Here is an 18,861-nt window from a genome sequence, read left to right on the forward strand (position 1 = left end):
CTTCTCAGGAGATCTCTGACTTCCTCACCTCATGCTGCATCAACAGCGACCAGACCAGTGGGGGGGGGGGAGCACCAGCGGGGGGGAGCACCAGCGGGGGGGGGGGGCACCAGCGGGGGGGGGAGCACCAGCGGGGGGAGCACCAGCAGCCTTCTTCCTTCTCTGAGCCCCAAGTCTGTCTGTCTGTCTGTCCGTCTGTCTCTGTCTGTCTGTCTGTCTGCCTCCCTCTCTCTCTCCCTCTCTCTCTCTCTCTCAAGGTAGTTCACAGCTGACAAACATCAGGAGCCCTCTGACAATTATAAGCAATTATAATTATAATTATAAGCAATTATAAGCTATGGACAAACTGGAGGAGCCTCCATATCCTACACCTGGGATTAAAACAAAAACATGTTTACATAGAAGCCAAAACTTTCACAACACATACACTCATACGTGCACACACACACACACACACACACACACACACACACACATGAAACACTTATACACAAAAAGTAATAATAAAACCTTTTTAAATTTTAGATTGGTTATTTTTGGTTGGTTTGGTTTTTTTGAGACAAGGCTTCTCTGTGCAATTCTGGCTGTCCTAGTACTCGATCTATAGACCAGGCTAGCCTCGAACTCAGAGATCCACCTGCCTCTGCCTCCTGAAAGTTAGGATTGAGCATATGTGCCACCGTGGCTGGCTTATTTATTTTATTTTATTTATGTGAGCATTTCACCCACATGTATGTGTGTGCACCACCTGTCTGTATACCTGGTGCCCAAAGAGCTCAGAAAGAGTGTAGAATCCCCTGGAACTGAGCAGCTGTGAGTCACCATGTGGTTCTGGGGACGGAACCCAGGTTCTCCGCAAGAACAAGCACTCTTTAACGCTGAGCCGTCTCTCCACACCCAAATCTTTCTAAACAATACTATCAATGCACATACATACATACATGCATAAAGAAATCACAGCAGATCAATGTACAATGGTGCACCCATTTAGACAGTGAATGGAAAAGTGAAATAAAAAGAGCGTTAGTCAACCAAGAACGACCCACACTCCAGAGTCAGGTGCCCCCTCGACCTTCACCTTCAACCGTCATTATCAACTAAAGGCCAATGGAATCTTCACCACTGTCACGTATTTTCCCTATACGCAAGCTCCACACCCCTATAAAGCCTGCCCCATCACTGCTGCACCCCCACCCCCCACCTGCCCCATAAATCTTTTTTGTGAGGTCTGTTGTGTAGTGTTGTAAGGGCCCAAAAATCGCTGAACAAAGACCCCAGACTCAAATAGTATGTAAAAACAAAGAGAGCTTATTGTGCAGAAACAGCCTGCGTGCAGGGGTCAGCCATCCACACAAAATGGCCACCACCCCAGGAGGAACTCAGAGGCTCTTTTAGAGGCTTCTAGGGGAATCTATCTGTGCCTACGTGACCCTCACTGGGATTGGCTGTGGCCTGTGGAGATGGGCAGTGTTCCTGGTGTCTATGTGTCCAGGCCTCGCTGTGATTTTTGTCGCATTCCTTGGCTCTGAATGCCAAGGTACTCTACATAGTCCTAAAGTATGGGGGGGATATATATATATAGCGGTTTTTCGAGACAGGGTTTCTCTGTGTAGCCTTAGCTGTCCTAGACTCGCTTTGTAGACCAGGCTGGCCTCGAACTAAAAGGGATCCACGGGCCTCTGCATCCCAAGTGCTGGATTCAAAGGCGTGCGCCACCACGCCTAGCGAGAAGATTTCTATTGTAGCTGTAAGTGAAAAAAACAAACAAACAAACAAACAAACACCAGTCAGCGGGAAGAGTCCAGGCTGAGCATGGCCAGCCTGGTCTACAGAGCGAGCAGCTAGGCCTACATAGTGAGACCCTGTCTCCAAAAACCAAAACTAAACCAACCAAAGACTCCTCAGAACACACACACACACACACACACACACACACACACACCAAAAAGCAAAAAAACACAACTCAAAGGGCAGGTACCAAGTGGTTTTGGGATGTGCCGAGATCGGGTCCACAGCACGAGCACCCTGTGCTGAGCCCTGCTCCCTCCACCAGCTCACAGGAAACTCACAGAAGCATCAGGAGCCGGGAAACCCAGAGACCTTCACTGCTTCACGGGACTCCTGCGCACGCCCGGCCTTCAGCCTGGGGGGCCAAGGTCCACTAGGGGCGGAGCTGCTGGAGGCCCACAGGGCTCCTGCAGCCTTAGAACCGGATTTTGCCGGTTCTCTTGTTTTTCTCCTTTTTAGGTAAATTTACCCCCTAGGTAGCCCGGACTGGTTTTGAACTCTAATGCCTCCGTTTTCTCTAAGGCTGGGGTCTTTTGAATGTTTTACATTTATTTACTTAGTGTAGGGGAGCGGGGTGCCCGTGCTATCAGAACACAGCTTGAGTGAGCGTGGTCTGGCTTTCTAACGTGTTGCGGGTGCGAGGAGATTCGAACTCCTGCCATCTGGTTTGCTGGCAAGAAGCGTGTGTGCGTGTGTGTGAGTGTGCGTGTGAGAGTGTGTGTGTGTGTGTTTACTTTGTTCTGTCCTGCGGGAACAGCATCTGGCTTGTTTTTGGTTATTTGGCGAAAGTGCCTAATCCTGGCTAGGAGCTTCGAAAATGGTCTTTTTTTTTTTTTTTTCCTTTGGTACACGGACCCTGGAAATACTTGATAAACTGATGTCCGGGCTTGTCCCACTTAAGGGCAGGCCCTGAGGAGGAAGTCCCGTCTGAAGCCCAGCCCCGGCAGACCCCCGGGGAGTAAGCCACGAGCTGGGGAGCTCCCGCACCCCGACGCGCACGAGGCCTCGCGCGACCTCCGCGGCCGGGGCGACGGCCGTGACGCACCGGCCCTTCCGATTTCACTTTCCTTTTCTCGGGCCCGGCCGCCTCACCTCCTCCGCCGGCCGCCCGGGGATTTGCCCGGTGATCAGTGACGTCACGCAGGCCGGAGTTCCCCATTGGACGGCGGAGTTCGGCCACGGCCAATCCCAGGGCTGGCCCCGGAGAAATCTCGGCGGAGGGCACGGGGCGCCGGGAGCTCGCTGGGCGGGGAGGCTGCGGTCCGGCCGCCTGCGGAGCAGCTGCGCCCCGAGCGGCTCCTCCGAGGGGAGACACCGGGGCCCCCCACGAGCGCGGCCTGCGCCGGTGAGACTCGCCGTGCGTGCGACCCGGGTGGGAGGGCGAGGGCGGCTGCGGGCCCCGGGCGGAGCGGGACGGCGAGCTCCGGCGCCCGCCCGCCCGCCCGCCACGTCCTCGGCTCGCGCCTGGGCCTTTCCGTCCTGAGCTCGGCTGTGTGTTCCTTCGTCTTCAGATCCAGCCCAGGCTCACTTCGGTCCCTTCCTGTCCCCAAGAGCCAGAAAGTGAGCGGGACCCGGATGACGTTCCACCTGGTGGCCTGGAGCCCCGTGTGACCCGAAGGCAGGTCTCCTTGTATTTACTTACCTTACATTGCTTTTATTTGTTTATTTATTTACCGGCTTAGCCACTTGTACCTGGAGATGTGTGTTACTATCCCTGATGATTTACTGCCTAATTAGCTTTGGGAGGGGAAAGAAAAAAGTGTGTAAGCCAGGCGATGGTGGCGCACGCCTTTAATGCCGGCGCTTGGGAGGCAGGCGCAGACGGATCCCCTGAGTTCAAGGCCAGCCTGGTCTCCTGAGTGAGTTCCAAGGTAGCCGGCGCCACAAAGAGAAACCCTTCTCGAAAAACAAGCCAAAAAAAAAAAAAGTGTCTAAGTTTAACTTTGTGAACTGAGAAATTCCCAGTACATTCCAGATTTTGACAGCGCAGCCATTTGTGTGCATGCTTTAAAAAAGGGAAGAGTGACATGCGTTCATGCATGCCTGAACCTGTTGTTAGATGGAATCTGATCCCGGTAGTACTCCTTAGTCAACGTCAAAACGCCTTCCCTCAAAGCAGGCTTCCATTGGTGTCTTTGAAACTGCAGCTTTTTGCTTGTAATAATAATAGTAATAAATAATAATAATGATAATAATAATAAAAAAAGAAAGGGTGTCACCATGGTTAACCTTCCTGCCTTCTGAGTGCTTGGGTTGCTGAGATTACAGGCATCTGCCAGCATGCCTGGTTGCAAATTTTTTTTTTTTTTTTGGTTTTTCGAGACAGGGTTTCTCTGTGTAGCCCTGGCTGTCCTGGACTCGCTTTGTAGATCAGGCTGGCCTCGAACTCACAGCGATCCGCCTGCCTCTGCCTCCCGAGTGCTGGGATTAAAGGCGTGCGCCACCACGCCCGGCTCTGGTTGCAATTTTTAATACACCATTTATTTGGAACAGTTGTAGACTTACAGAAAAAATTGAGAAAACAGTCTGTACAGTTCCTATATAAGCCCAAACTGATTCCCCCTTTATTAACATCTTACACGTGTTTATTGGCCCAAGTCCACTGTATATTTATTCACATTTCCTTTTTTTTTTTTTTTTTTTTTTCTTGAAATACTTACCCCTGCACAATCTCATCTGGGTCACTGCAATTGCATTTGGTTGGCTGTGGCCATTTTTAGATTTTTGTCTCCGTGAACTTTTCAGAGATACTAGTGTAATAGACCCTCAGATGATTACCGCACAAAGAGAGAAGGTTTGCTCTTGGCTCAAGCGTTTGGAGGTTGCAGGCCATGAGGCACCCGGTACCTGTTGCTCTGGGCCTGTGGTGAGGGAGCAGCCTCATAATGAGGAGTGCACAGCGGAACCAAACCACTCGAGTCATAGCCGGAAGCCGGGGGGAGTGTTACACCTCGGCCCTCTTCTGTGACGTGCTCTCTGTCCTAGAGTCCTACCCCTTAGTTTTTGTACTGCTTTCCAGTAGGGCCAGTGCACGGAACAAGCCTTTCTCACACGGACCTTTGAGGAGGCGTGTTAGGATGTAAACTGTACCGCCTGCACGTGTGATTGTGTGCTCCCCTTCTATCTTGTGTCTTACTTTTAAGATTGGGTTTATGTGTTAAAAGGGTGGAATTAGGTTGCCGCGTTCAGCACACTTTAGCAAGGATGCCATGTTGTCGAGATTTATGACAATACTGACCTGAGTATGTGTTCATCTTTTTTTTTGGTTTTTCGAGACAGGGTTTCTCTGTGTATCCTTGGCTGTCCTGGACTCACTTTGTAGACCAGGCTGGCCTTGAATTCACAACGACCCACCTGCCTCTGCCTCCCGAGTGCTGGGATTAAAGGCGCAAGCCATGTCAAGTTCTGTACTTTTTTGTTTTGTTTTGGTTGCCCTCTTTACATACAGTATTATTTGGAAGGAAGTCGCTTTGTTCGTCTAAGGAATTTAAGAGTTAACGGATTTTAAATTATTCTGTACGAGACATGTGTCCCCTTCATTAATTTACTGATCCATTTATTTGTGTCAGTTTGACTTGCAGGCATTGATTTTAGACACTGGGTTATAGTCCAGTAGTACTCTGTTTTGTTGCTGACATCGGTGCAGCTTTGACTACTGGGAACCGATTGCCCTTGTGTCCCTCTCCTTTTTCAGGGTGCTTTGGGGGGGGCATTCAGACACTATTTCCTCTTGTCAAGAGCCAAGTCTGGGGCCAGAGACTCGGATCCATGATTAACAGGACGCGTTGCTGTTTCAGAAGACCTAGGTTCAGTTTTTAGCATCCACTTGGCTCATAGCCATCTGTAACTCCGGTTCCGGGCTGTCTAACAGCCTCCTCGGAACTCTGCAGGCACTGCACACACGTACATACAAGCCGACAAAACACCTGTACACATGAGATAGACCCAAACACTTAGGGGGAGGAGGAGGGGGGAGCCAGTCTTGCCAGCTGGAATGGCGATTTCCCGTAATCTGAACACCTGTAAGGCTGAGGCATACAGATGAGTTTGAGGCCACACTGATCCACATACGGGGTAGCAGGCAAAACAAAGATGTCTAGTCTGTCTGCGGGGAGCGGGGAAGGTAAGGGAGCCGAGACACAAGGGTGGTGGGTGTAACGTTGTATAAAGAGACGAACAAGCAGGACGGAGACTGGATCTGCCAGCGCAGAACTCTGCGAGCCTCAGGTAGAACCTTTTAGGTTAAGACTTCTGAAGCTGGTGCTGTACTCAGTTTTAAATTAAGGTTTCCAGGGGACTTACACACCCAGGGTCACGACAGAAAACAAGAGGGAAGAAGTTGTTTGTAGCCCACGAAGGCTTAGCTTATGATTGGCACTCAGGGGGAAGTAGAATTCGGCCGGATTGATGGGCGCGGGATGTTAGAATGTGGCCCTTCCGTGATTGGGGGTGGGGTGGGGGTTGTGATTGAGGCGGAACATGTCTGATACTCAGATCCTGCTGCTGAAGCAGGGTGTCGTGGTAATTGAGAACAGAGACGCTAACAGGGCTCTGAATCTGGGAATAGCGTTTTACAGACACGATTCCACGATATGGGGCCAGCCACTGGAGATAAAAGGGATCATTGAGGTATGCCTCTCTGATTCGGTGAGAAAACACACACACACACACACACACACACACACACACAATCAACTGTAAAGCAGTGTGACAGTGTCACCGTAGAAGTACAGAACTGGGGAAGATCAGAGATAGGGGATGCTTTACTCAAGGCTGAGCTGGGCCTGAGAACGGAATGTACCAGGACAGAGCAAGAGGCCGGTACATGAAGGCCTCTCCCCCTGTTTTCTTACTGTGAACTACTAGGCAAAGTTAAGCAGGGTTCGGGGGCTGAGTGTGTAAATTGGGGCCAGATTATTATTATTTTTTTATTCAGAAGAGTTTATTTAGCAGTGTACATGAAGTGGAAGTTTCTGGTGTGCAGGCACATGTACCATGGTGCGTGTTGAGGTCAGAGAACAGCTTGTTTGAGCTAGTTTCTTCCTTCCACCAGTCATGTGGGTCTGAGTCGGGGCCGGGGGGTGGGGTGGTGGAGGGGTCCAGGCTTAGTGATAAACGCCTTTACCTGGTGAGCCATCTCAAAGCCCTGCCTTATGGGTTTCTAAGCAAGAGGAATGACAGAATGAGACTCACACCATGAAGGAGACCCCTTCAGAACTGTGAGGGAGAAAGGCCACTTTGATGGTTGCTCCTGGTTACCAGCCTGACTACATATCCAGAAACGGAGGGCGCACCTGTGAGAGATTTTGTTTGACTTAAAGTGGGTTAATCTACTTCTAGTGCAGACCTCAGAGGTGGGAAGACACAGCTCTGATCTGGACTTTAAGGCTGGAAGCTCTTTAATGTGGATCTTGAGGTGGGAAGACAGACTTTTAATATGAGCACACCTTCCGGAAGTCTCTGTAAGGACACAGAAGAAGGAAACGCTTGCTTTTTGCCTGCTTTCCCTGGTCTTGCTCGCACATCTGTTCCTTCACTGTCACTGGAGCCTACTTCTTCAAAATTCCAGCATAGACAGAAAACCAGCTGATTTAACCCAGTCTTGTGGGATTGAGCAACTGCCAGATTCTTGGACTTTCCAGTCACGACTGGCCATTGTTGGAAAAACTGGGCTGCAGCCTGTAAGCCATTCCAATAAATCCCGTGTGTGTGTGTGTGTGTGTGTGTGTGTGTGTGTGTGTGTGTGTGTGTGCGCGCGCGCCTCCCCACCAAGGGGACGTGGTCAAATATGGAGCACCCGGGTTCATGTCAGAGTCAGTCCCCGCTCTCCACATAGCTGTGGAGAGTGTCCTGTCCATTGGGGCTTCAGTGACTTTATATAGCCTTTAATTTATGTTCCACATGGAAGAGTATCATGCCAGCTAAATGACATGTGTCACTGATCCCATATCAGAGACGCCAGGATATATAACAGCACAGTAGCTCCCTCTTAGCTTGCTGAGATTTCCCCCACCACCCCCCCCCCCCCCCCCACTATAGGAAGAGTCAGAACTAACTCGTGGATGGACACTGAATCCCCTGACTCCATTTGTGGCTATTTACCTATTTTTGAGACAGGGCCTCACTAGATCCCTGGCTGACCTAGAACACTTAGATAGACCACGCTGGCTTAGAACTCAGAGATCGACCTGCCTCTGCCCTTGCCCGACAGTGCCAGCTGTGCCCCACCTTCCAGTTGTGATTCCCCTCCCCCAAGGTCTCCCCTTTCATAATGCGGGCCCAGCGCTGTAGCCTGGGCTGAGGTGTACATGGGTAGATAGATTCACTCTGCCTCCTCAAGCATGAGGAAGCCACCAGTTGTGGCTTTAGAAGCCCTGGTTTAGCTGGGGAAGGTGGCACCCACTCGGAGTCCACTCACTCGGGAGGTAGAGAAAGAAGAACAGGTGTGTAAGTCAGGTTGACTACGCAGCAAGTTTGAGGCTGGCCTGGAATAAATGAGGCCTTGTTGTACATCCAAGCCCCCACTACATTTGATGAAGCCGCCCTTTCCTGCCTGATAGCCAATTTGTCGAAAATAAGTGTAACACACCGCACCCCCAACCCCAAATTTCCCCTTCAGAGATTGATTTCAGCCATCTTTATTCCGCTTGGGTTGCTGCTGATAATAGCAGTGTCACATTAAATATGCTGGTGTGCCTGTTGAACCTTTCAGTTTTGTGAACAGCTCGTAATCCACACCTTTATTCGTGCCGGGTATAGAAGCCCAGGAAAGCCAAGACCAGCACAGCAGGGTAGCTGAGGCTGTGTGGAAGTCCAGGTGGCTGGCCAGGACTCTTTGATGCAGGCTTTGACTGAGTGACTGCAAAGCATGGTAGAAGATGAGGCTTTGTGCTCCCCACTCAGAATTCTAGGAGATACCGGGGGAGTTGTGATGTCCCAGACCTGACGGCCCACCGTTTTTGCAGAGGCTGTGGTTATGTGTCTGCCTTTGCTGTGAGACCTGTCTCAATCGGTTGGCTCATGCTTCCTGTAAATTATGTATTTCATTTCAGCCCATTGACTTCATCTTGGTGTCAGCTGGGTCCCCTCCCCTTAAACAAAACAAAACAGCTGACAGGCAGTTCCAAGCTGGTAGGGCAGAAGGAGGCTTACTGGCTCATGGGACTGACAGGTTTAAGGGTAGGGCTAGCTTTCGGCACAGGATTCGACTAAGTGCTGTCAAAGTATGCTGCCCCCCCCCCCCCATTCCCCGTCGTCTCTCAGGTTGCCTTATTTATCAAGAGATTAGCCTTCTGCACAGCAGGGCGACACCTTTCAGAGATACAAACCTAATGACTTGCAAATTCCCAAGAAACCAGAGGAATTTCTCCGCTTTCCCAGCTAGGTCTGTCTCCTTTGTCACTGTTCGCAATGGACTTGTGTTTTTCCCTGAACCGAAGGGTGTAGGTTAGTAACGTGCCTGAGACTGATACTTGCCTCACTCTGGAACTGATGGAGAGGTCCACCCACCGTAAGCATGGAGTCCCCAGAAAGAAACCAGGGAGAAAACTTATGGGGGTCGGGGAGGACGGAAGGTGATAGGCCCCTCCGTTCACCAGGGCAGCACAAACCACCACGTTTGCTAGTGGATCAAAGAGCCTTCCCCCACTTCTGAGTTCCTTGCTCTGTAATTGGTTCTCTCTCTCGTGCACTGTTTGTTTTTGTCTCTTTTCGCGTTATGCACACATAATGAGATTCTGTATCTTATACACCAACTTGGCTAGATTTGTAAAGCTGGTGGTGAGTCTGTGGAGCTGGTTGGTGGGCACATACATTAACACAGTTGCTTTGGAAACAGCTTGGCACATTCTAGTACAATCGAGGGTGTACACACGTAGGGCCGCAGGGTCGGTGTTTGTAATGGTCCAAACTATCCCAGATGGCCATCTGAACTAGGAGCAAGTAAACAGAGTCTGATGGGCAGCAGTGAAAATGAGCAGAACCAGCCTGAGTGAACCTCACTGCCATGCTAGCAAAAACAGAATGGAAAGCTTCACGCTGTGATTTCATTCTTCAAAATGGAAAAGTTGGGGGGGGGCTGCATATTGTTTACTGATGCACAGTTTACTGGTGCACACCTAGGTCTTAAAAAGGTGGGAGCTATTAACACCGAGATAACCCCTCCGCCATCATTTTCTCACCTAGCCCCTAAGCCTTCCTGGGATAAACCTTGTACACTCTGACCTGATCATGGACACATACACACAGCCTGTTCTGTGTGGTCAGGAGTCGCCAGCGGGGTGGGGTGGGGTGGGGGAGGGGTTAGCATTCTGCTATGAGCTCCAGCAGGCAAAGGCGCCAGAGTGGGAAGGGATGGTGGTGAGTGAGTCAGCGGGGAAGAGGTCAGTCCTGTGCGCTTAGGGCCTGGAGGGGGTTTGGATTCACTTCTCACTGAGACAGAGTTTAAAGTGGAGGGTGGCAGGAAGGCCTGTGTTAACCCCCTCAGAGGAAGAGTTTTGACTTTACCTGCAGAGGTGCCAGAAAGCCACACTGTCACTTTATTCCAGGCTGGGTATGTTTGAGGGACTGAAAGGAAGACAGACAGCCACTGTAAGGAGCAGTGCCCGCAGGGGAGGAAGGTCTGAGAAAAGCCCTTGCGAGCTTAGAGTCCTTGAGGTGCAGCCACCACACAGATGTCAGGGAATGCCTCTTGTGTTTCCTGTTTAACCTCGGTTCCTGAGACATAGGAGGCGCTCATAAACAAACCATGCTTAAACTCCCCGGGAGTGTTAGGACGCAATTCAGAATTCTTTATCCAGCTGAGCTGACACTGAGAAAACAGTCCCAGGCCCGGGGAGGGGAACAGGAGTGCAGAGACACACTTTCTGTTACTGTTTTGAGACAGGGTCTTGCTATGTAACCCAGGATAGCCTCGAATGCGTGCGGGTCCTCCTGCCTCAGCCTCCCAGGGGCTGGAATTACAGGTGTAGACTACAGATTTTTTTTTCAAGGTCCAGAATTCTTACTGCGGCCAGCTCTTTCATCTGTTTCCCACTTCTCTGTCCTTCTCTGCTCGGCCCCTGACAATTACTCACACTTCTGCTTAGTACTCAGTCCGCCACCCCACCACCCGTTTCCTCTGGGCTGTCTGATTGCTCAGTCTTCCAGCCTCTTTCTCCACTGGCCTCCCTGCTGTGTTCACTCCAGGCCCCGAAGGGAAGCAGCCGCCTCTCCCTGAGGCTGAGAAGCGCCTCTCCCATCCGCTCTGCCATTGGCAAACCAAGCCAGTGCTTTAACCCCACTCTCCCATTTGTAACTAATGATTGGATACGGGTCCGCATGCCGGACAGACATTCAAGACACCTTCAGAGTTTTAGTGGGGTTTTTGTTTGTTTGTTTGTTTGTCAATTTTTGTTTGTTTGTTTGTTTTTTAGCCAGAATCTGGGCCCATCTCTCAAGATGCAGTTGATGGATTGGGGTAGTGTTGACCTCTCTTCAGGTCATTCTTAGGTGACCCGTTCTGCCCGTTCATAAAGGTTCCTTTTCTAATCCTTGCTACAGAGAACCTGCCATTTTCTGCTAAGGCAGGACACACGGGGGTGGGGGGGGCAGTGTCAGTTGTGGAAGAGGGCATTTTAAAGTCTTGTCACATTGATCTCTCAGCTGGTAGCTTCCTCTGAGCCCTGTGGGAGTTTCTCCTGTAGTTAACTGGGTCAGAGCCTGGCCCTGGGGTGTGTTTGAGTGGTTTACACTGCTTGGCCCTGAACACCATTGTTGGCTTGGGCTGTGGAACCTTCTTGGCCTGGGTTCCCAGAACTACCCTGGTACCCAGCCACAGCCGTAACCAGGGCTACAATATTGGGGAACACGGCCTTTGGTAGCCAGCAGGGTTAGCCGTCTCTCTAGTTGACATAGCTAGGTTACTAGCTTTTTGCCCTGAGCGTTTCTTTGTTTGTTTGTTTGTTTTTCGAGACAGGGTTTCTTTGTGTCTAGCCCTGGCTGTCCTGGAACTCACTTTGTAGACCAAGCTGGCCTCCTGCCTCTGCCTCCTGAGTGCTGGGATTAAAGGCATGCGCCGCCACACCCTATTGCCCTGGAGGTTTCTTAGAGATCTCTCTTCAGGTTTGTTAGAGATAGCTGGCTGAAGTTTACTTCTGGGAGAATTTACTTATTTTAAATTGAAAAGTAGTCCTTAATCTACACCCTGTGAGCAATTAAGTCAGTGGAGTGGGGGAGGGGGCTAGTGTCTCACAGGATGACAGGAAGAAGGGACTCCTTGGGAAGCCCAAGGACATGTTCCAGGAGCTGTTGGGAGCGGGTAATTGAAAGAGCCATGGGGGTCAGGCTGCAAACCTAGGTTCCCTTACCTGCCTCTCTGGGCTCTAGAGTCCACGGCTGAGATTGTTTTCTCGGTGCTCTCTCTGGCTTGCAGGGGTTTGCGGAAGCAGGTAGTATGGCTCTAGATGTGGGGCAGAGGAGCCACAGGTCTAGGGAATTTAGCACCTAGACCAGAAACTGTGGATGTTAAGAAGTGTGAGCCCAGAGCCTGGCTACGTTCCTTTTGGAATTGGGCTTGGTGGGTGGGGAGGCGGGGGCCGTAGGGGGACAGGGGTGTGCAAGCAGCAGCACAAGCGTCTGCCTAGGAGGTGTGGACCTTCACAGTAACACTTTCTCAGTGTTTGCAGCTCACAGTGATTCTCACAGCCAGGAATCGTGCACAGGATCCAGTGTGTTGCCAAAGCACAGTGTCGCCACCTCCCCCGCCTGCAGATGTGTTGCAGGTTAACTGTTTATATGAGAGCCTCAGCTTTGTAAGGGAGAAGTGGTCTGGGGACAGAGAGAGACTTGGCAAAGGGTAGAGTGTGTCCCCAGTCCTCTCTTAACATCAGGGTACCATACGGCAGTCCTTGTTTGTAGCAGCCCTCGTCTGGCTTACTGGAGGGACTGGGGTCTGCTGTCCCAGAAGGAGGGCTCCTTGACCTCAGCAAAAGGCAGTTAATACGCAGTAGCTTCTGGGGCGTTGAGAACACACAGCTGAGTAGAGGGAGCGGTGGTGGTGAGCTGATCTAATTTGTGTTTCTGCTGCTGTGTTAAAACATTCTGACCAAAAGCAAGTTGAAGAAGGGGAAAAAAAACCTTAATTCAGCTTACATTTTTCAGGTCACAGGCCAACACCGAAGGAAGTTGGTGCAAGAATGCACGAATTTAAAGGAACAACTTACTAGCCCGTTTGCTGGGTTATTGTGCTCAGCTGCACAGCCCAAGACTGCCTGCCTCGGGATAGTAGTTTAGTGCTTGCAGTGGGCGGGGCCCTGCTCTGTCAATTAACACTTGAGACAGTGCCCCACAGGCCTCATTTAGGCAATACTCCAACTGAGGTTCCATCTTATAGGTGACTTTGGGTTATGTCAGATTGCCAATAAAAAACAAAACAAAAACCAAAACAAGACCTGGACCGCTCACTTCTGGTGACTTCGTGGTTCTGCCGGCAACCAAGGACGGAGGGGAGGGTAGTGAAGGGGCTGATCTCATTGCAGAGATCTGTGGAGCCGATCAAGGGTGAGTGCGGTCAAGGTGTATGTGGTAAGGCAGCATGGTCCCTGCAGAGGCACACACCTGTCATCCCTGTGCTCAGGCGAAGGCAGGAGGGCAGAGTGTTCAAGGCCAGCCTGAGCCAATTTGTTCTGCCAAAACACTAGAGTTTGTGGAGGGCAAAGGGGTGTGGTCTGCTTTTCCCTCTGTCTCCCTTTCTCTCTGTCCCTCTGTCTCCCTCCTCCCCCCCCCCGCACCCCCCCCCATACCAGGCATTTTTCTCTTAATTATACGAGCTTGAATTCCATCACTGAAAAGTAAAAGGTGCTATTTAACAGGAATGCTTGGTGTGAGCTTGTGGCAGCAAGGCTAGGGCGCTTTTCCCTTTCCCCTTGTCAGCTCTGCTCAGCTCACCAAGGCTTCTGTGTAGGCAGCTCATCTGGGTGTTGAACTGAAGAGCTGGTCTCAGGCCCCATTTTACACTGTGCTGCGTCTGGTAAGAAGAATGCAATGGGTTGAACCAACAATTTGGCACCTGATCTGCTTCCTACCCCTACGCCTTTTGGTGTTGTGGTTAACAGGGCCACCCCTCAGCTTCCTCAGCAGAGAATCCTGAGTGTGAAGTCACCTGGTTATTGGATTCTAGAATCTGAACTTTGAGCCTGGATTGTTCGAGTTTTTTTTTTTTTTTTTTTTAGTTTGTACCTCTGGCCTGACATAGAACATGTTCAAGATGAATCTTTGTAGCCAGGCAGTGGGGTTCGACTGTCAAAGTTATAGCGACCCAGGAACAAAAGACTGCAGCGCTGCCATTGGCTTTGGTTGTTCTGAACACACCCATTAGTTCAATACCAGTGTCAGGCGAGGCTTTAAGGACTCTGGTTTCAACAATTCTGGTGGTTACAGACCCTTTTAATGTAACGGGAAAACGTAACCTTTGTTTCCCCAAATTGTTCTTTTTGTATAGTTTTTTTTTAACCATTTCAATATAGCTTGTAGTGATGACATTCTAAATACATCGATTGCTGAGAAGCAGGACTTTTCATATAGCCTAGTTAGTGCCATTAAGATCATCTCCAATTAAATTTTTCTTGAAAGTCCCTGAAGTATTATTACAGCTACCTTTTCAAGCCAGAATCCTCCCCCTTCTCTCTCTCTCTCTCTCTCCCCCTCCCTCCCTCCCTCCTTCCTTCTCCCTTTCCCTCTCTGTTTCTCTCTCTGTCTCTCTGTCTGTCTGTCTCTCTCCCCCCTCCCCCGTGTGTGTGTGTGTGTGTGTGTGTGTGTGTGTGTGTGTCTTCTACTTTGTGAGTCCTAGGAATACGCTCCTTCTACTCTGTGAGTCCTAGGAATCAAATTCAAGTTTTCAGGCTTGGCAGCAGATGCCTTTACCCTCAGGCCACCTCACTATCCCTACCCTAGGGTTTTAAAAGACAATTGGTCTGTGGATGCCCCAAGTTCTGAATTTGTTTCATTGTTTCCTCAAGGTGTGGCTTAACTTGGTGCTATTAGCATCTTCTCTGTGATAAGTTTAATTGCTTTAAATTTTAAAATTGTTTTCAAACTGGAAGTTAAATTTAAAGGCTTTTCAAGTTCAATCAGGTCAAACATTTTTTTGGCAAGAAAACTTAATAGGTTATCGTATTTCTTTTTGTTATGTTTGTTTGTTTGTAACTATTTCTTTGTGTGGGGGTGTATTTTGCCTGCATGTTTGTATGTCATCACGTGTTTGTAAGGTCATCACATCCCCTGGAAGTGGAGTTATAGACAGTTGTGAGCTGCCATATGGGTGCTAAGAATATGGAACCTGGGTCCCCTGGAAGAGCAGCAAGTGCTCTTTAACTGTTGGGCCATCTCTCCAGCCCCAGGTGATGTTGCCTGACCCCTATGGTTCCTCATCAGGAAACCTGTGCCAGATTGGCTGGTTTGGGTATTTGCCTAAGGTGACCGTCCACTGGATCTCTCCCTCATCAAGGCGCATTAAGAAAGGATCCACTTTGGCACTGTGGGGACTGCCCATAATTTTCACCTGATGGCCTTGACATCTGTTAATGACATGTGTGTTGTGACAGTGGCAGTTACAGGAAGGATGCTTATATTTTCTCCCGATTCCCTTGAGCCTTAGGGTCTCCTCACTAATTCCAAACAGAATCCTAGTGCAGTGCCCGAGCGTCTAACTCTGTTAACCCTTCCCCAGGTATTAGCCAGTCACCTTCTGTACGCCCTGCCATGTTGACTGTAACGCACTGTGCATGGACATAGTTTTATTCATCCTGAGGAGATCTAAATACCCGCTGGGCCTGCATGAGCTGGTTTACCATGGCTTCCTAATGGTGAAGGCGGCTCGATCTAGGTGAAAGAAAAATTAACTGTAGCTGAACTCTATCACAGAAAGTATACATTCTGTCCTCTCTCCAGCAAGCAAAAAACAAACAAACAAACAAAAACACAGCAGAAGGCCTGCCTGCCTTTTAAACTTCCAGGCCATTCTGCAAGTGGCTAGGAAGGGCTTTGGCCCACAGGCACCCCACAGTTTCATTTCCTTTCCTGCTTTCAGACTCTGCCATGTGTTAAGCTGAGAACACTGGGCCAGCCCTGTTCCTCAAGAGCAAGCCAACGCTCAGGGGACCTGACGCTCACTTCTTCATTTGCTAGTTGAATTTCATTTCAAGTGGGATGTACGTTTTTCTTTTTTATTCATTACTTTTTTTTTTTTTTAAGTTACACATGTCTAAACCCAAGGGTGTTTTGGTTCATGCTCTCAGCAGCGTAGTTCCTTGTTTGTGTAGTGCTGCCACCTGCAGAGCACTTTTATATATTATCACATCATATCCTTAAGGAGTCAGCATTGTGTTTTCTCCTTGGGCCATGCAGTTTTAAGTCTCTGTATGTACTGTAACTGTTAGCAGGGTCCACTGTTATGGTAAATTGCATCGGTTCGGCCTAAGAAGCCAGTAACTGTCACAGGGAGACTGAAATGTACTTTAAAGCTGCCAGCACTGCGCCAGGCAGGAGCTAAGCTGATACAAATCTACTCGTAAACGGACATAAACGACTCTAAACCTCATAACATACATATATCCTAAGTACTTGCCACTATGATCTTTTTTTTTTTTTTTTTTGGCCTTTTCTTGGCTTTTGTTGTTCAGGGAGAAAGGCAGAAAGCTGAGATTTGCCAGGCTAAGTTACCAACAATGAGAAGGGAAGAAGGAACCAAACTCTTCCACAGAGTTCATAATGGCTGGAATTCAGAACTTAGTAGCTGCAAGGTGTTTGTCAGCTCTCTCTGGAAAGGGCCCACCTATGCGAGGTAGCAGTGACTAAATTCAAAAGAGTGGTGGGCAGGGCTTCGCTTACTGAAGCATAATTTTGTGCAACTGACCCAAGACAGGATTTTTTTGTTATCTTTTGAAAATTACTTGAGATTTTTGTAGATTTTGTAGATTTGTGCAGGGCAGTGGTGGCACACACCCTTAATCTTAACACAATGGAGAAAAAGACAGGTGGATCTCTGTGAGTTCTAGATCAGCCTGGTCTCCACAGAGTGTAACGGCCTAGGATTTAAATTGGCAAATTTTTCATTAACAGACATGCAAACTGCGTGCCTCCCACATTGAAAAGCCTTTGTATGCTGAGTTGAGGTGTCACAGCTCTGGCAGCTGGCTTATCCCTCTAAATGTGAGCTACTTTCACGGGGGACAGGTGGCGGTGACACCAGATACAAAAAGACACCGAGGACTTACAGGTGACAAAGTACACGTCAGCCTAGTTAGGTCCCCAAAACTCAAAGGCTAAAATTCATATACTTAAAAGGATAACCTTAATGCCTTTTCTTTTGCTCAGGGCAACATTTTCTCGGGAGACAGGTAGCGGCCTGGCCTATCCATCAGGAGCCACAGAGCCTAGAGAAGGACATTAAGAACTATACAGTCTTGTTTTGATTTCAATTAAATAATGATTGCATGTTCTTTGGCAATGGTAATACTATACTTCCTCTGTGAAAGAGGCCAAAATAAAACAGCCCTGGATGAGAGGGAGACTGCTGACCTAAGTCAGTCTATACGTACATGAATTCAAACTACAGAACCAGCCTCAGTTGTTCTGTGCATCCTGCACACTGCATTTAATGTTTTAGAACTGTATAATGCTTGTGAGATATTATATATTTTCTGAACAAAAGTACCAGACACTGACGCTGGATCAGACCTGACAGGATGCATCCTCCAGCAGGCGGAGACGCTGACCTCCTGCGTTCCTCGTGTTCCATCCTCAAGTGCTTCGGTTGTTGTTCATCATCAGGACAGAGCATCTCCCAGGGCAGCTTGGGAGAAAGCTCCAGCATATCAGACTGTCCCACAAAGGACTTTTATTAAGTCTGAATTTCTCAACATTTACAGACTGGACCACAAATGCTATCTCAGCTTGTTTAACCATTTTCCTAGTTTTATTTGGGCCCCTACATAGGTGTTATTCACCCCAAATCAGCCTGAAGAAGCTTTAAAAAGAGAACACATCCATTTCCCTTAAAGGGGGGAGGGTAAGGTTTGGGGCTGTGGGTATTTATTTTCATTGGGAATTGGTTGTGTTAGTATTGGTTTTATTCAGAGAGAGAACAAGGTTGGACTCAAAGATTTTTTTCTGAGAATATAGAAATATATAGAAATGATAGGACAAAAGGTGGATTATTGAATCTATTTTTCAACTTAAGGCCTTAACTGTTACTCACAAGGCTGTTTTTAATTCATTGGAATAGAATATTTTATATTGATATAAAATAAATTTATTTTTAATTCATTATACTATTCAATTTTATCACAAGAATATACATCCTAGGTTCAATAGATAGATCAGGTAAAATATTTAGATAAGGTCTTCAAAAACCTCAGAATTTTTATTGTTTTGAGGATTCTTTGAAAATGACACATACTGACTCCTGGCAGCACCCAGCCTGCCTCAAAGAAGGTGATGAGCATCGAGGAACCTCCTTATGGAGCTGGCTTCAGATGTGTCAAACCAGCCACTGGGCAAAAATGTCCTTTTTTCTGTCACAGACAGAATTCTGCCTGAAATGGGCAAGCAGGTGGAGTTGACGGCCACACTCTGCCAAGACAGGGTAGGCAAGTCCTCAGCAGTCCTTGCTTCACAAGTATGTCTGTCAGATACACTGGACCAGAAGGCTGAAGATGATGCTCCAGCATGTTAGAAAGTTCTGAGTGGCTGTTCAGGCAATGAGTTGTCTCTGTCATTATTTTTTCCCCATTTTGGAAGCTGCTGACTTACACTTCCTATTTACTTAGCTAATTAATTTTATTCCTTCTCAAGTCTGATGGGGTTGAAGACAGCGGAACATTATGAGCATAGCATGAATGTAACGATTGTCTTGTGGTTCTTGTGTGTGTAATTGGTGTAATAATATCAATGTATAGGTAAAAGTTTTTTTTATTATTAGACTAAAAAGGGGAATTGTGGAGGAATGTCTTGAGTGGATGTAACAACTGTCAATAAAGCACTGTTTAGCCAATCAGCTGGGCAGAAGGACAGGAAGTGGAAGGCGGGATTTCCTGG

At 48.7% G+C, this 18,861-nt stretch overlaps 1 non-coding gene across 1 annotated transcript; it reads right to left on the reverse strand.

Moving 5' to 3' along the window:
- Positions 1 to 8,040: 8,040 nt before the first annotated feature.
- On the reverse strand, positions 8,041 to 8,140 carry LOC127196044 (small nucleolar RNA SNORA51). The gene has a single exon (XR_007831442.1). It is a non-coding gene; the product is annotated as a small nucleolar RNA SNORA51 (small nucleolar RNA).
- Between the last annotated feature and the right edge of the window lie 10,721 nt (positions 8,141 to 18,861).

The sequence above is a fragment of the Acomys russatus genome, chromosome 11 (assembly GCF_903995435.1).
Source record: "Acomys russatus chromosome 11, mAcoRus1.1, whole genome shotgun sequence".
Lineage (NCBI taxonomy): Eukaryota > Metazoa > Chordata > Mammalia > Rodentia > Muridae > Acomys > Acomys russatus.